This window comes from Chiroxiphia lanceolata, chromosome 12 (genome assembly GCF_009829145.1).
Source record: "Chiroxiphia lanceolata isolate bChiLan1 chromosome 12, bChiLan1.pri, whole genome shotgun sequence".
Lineage (NCBI taxonomy): Eukaryota > Metazoa > Chordata > Aves > Passeriformes > Pipridae > Chiroxiphia > Chiroxiphia lanceolata.
Genome location: NC_045648.1, coordinates 13,486,650 through 13,487,960, shown reverse-complemented (window position 1 = coordinate 13,487,960; position 1,311 = coordinate 13,486,650). Strand labels below are relative to the sequence as shown.

Sequence of the window (1,311 nt, the reverse complement as noted above, 5' to 3'; positions counted from 1 at the left end):
GGTGCGGGCGCGGCGATACCTGCGGGGGGGAGGCTGGTCCGTCACGGGTCCCTCCGGGGCCGCGCCCCGTCCCTCCCCGCCCGGCTCGGCCCGGCCCCGCTTACCGGCGCCTCGCTGCGCGGCGGCCCCGCCGGGGGAGCTGTACAGCACCGAGCGGCGCTTGCGGAGCCGCACCGCCTCCGGCATCAGGGCGGGAGCCTCGCTTCGCCGGGCATGCGCGACCCGGGGGCGGGACAGCGCCGCCACTTCCGCCCGGTCACCGCAGGCAGCGGTGCCGGCGCTCCGAGGTGTCCCCGGTTCAGGTGAGGGCCGCGGGCCGCCGCGTGTGTCCGTGCCGGGGCGGAGCTGCCCGTGCCCGCTCGCTGTCCCCGCGCTCCCCGCGCTCCCCGGGCCGGAGGAGCCGCCGCGGCGCCCCGGCAGCGTGTCCGTGAGCCCCGCCCGGCCATGTGGGGGCGGCTGCCGCCGCAGCACGTGGCCGTGGCCGTGGTGCTCGGCGTGGCCAGCGGGCTCTACATCTACGGCCCGCTCTTCCAGCCGCCCCCGGGCCCGCACACCCCCGAGGGCACCGCGGGGCCGCCGCCGGCGGCCACGGCTGGCAAGAGGCCCTGAGGGCGCCGTGTGAACCGCAGCGCCCCCCTGGCGCCGTGTCCGGGTCCCGCCTCGCAGCCCGAGCGCCGCCCGCCGATGGAGATGGAGCCGGGAACGGAGTCACCGCGACCGTCGCCTGCCGGGGACTGTTCCTCCCGAGCGCCGCTGCAGCCCGGCCCCGCATGGAGCGATCCGCCTGCTGAACCTGTACCCGCGTCCGTGTGTGTTTGGTACCAGCCTTAAGGACGTGTTGGCCTGTGAATGTTGACGTGTATAAAGTTATGAATGTCTGAAAGTATGTCCTCACGTCTAAGTTAATATAGTAACTCCAGGGAATTAGGAAAAGAAAGGCATTGTACAGTTACATTTCATGGGTTTTCTTGGATTGCCTCTGGTCTGACCCTCCAAGTGATAAATGCCATTTTCATCTGCTTCCCATGGTTTCAGTTCCTAATATGTCAGCTGGGAATGCAGTTGTCGGGATGGCTGGGAAAGGAACTGCACCCTACGTTATTGTCCTTAGCTTGTAGTCATACCTGTCTGCATGTACATACACACGTCTACTACACATGCACATACACTTTAATTCCTGACAACAAGGCTACATTGGCTGTTTAATAGATGTCTGCCCAAAAAACAGGTTATTCTTGGAGAAGAGCCTCAGCATGTAGCTCAGAAGGACAGTATGACTCTTGCAATAGGTGTGGAGTAGTCTGACAGAAC

At 65.7% G+C, this 1,311-nt stretch overlaps 1 protein-coding gene across 1 annotated transcript in view; it reads left to right on the top strand.

Annotated features, from left to right (window-relative positions):
* The first annotated feature begins 242 nt into the window (after positions 1 to 242).
* The window catches only part of RAB27A (RAB27A, member RAS oncogene family), a 33,130-nt gene continuing 32,061 nt past the window's right edge, over positions 243 to 1,311 (top strand). Inside the window, exon 1 of the mRNA XM_032700690.1 lies at positions 243 to 302. The gene's annotated coding sequence lies outside the window, so the exon portion shown is untranslated. The remainder of the gene's footprint in view (positions 303 to 1,311) is intronic.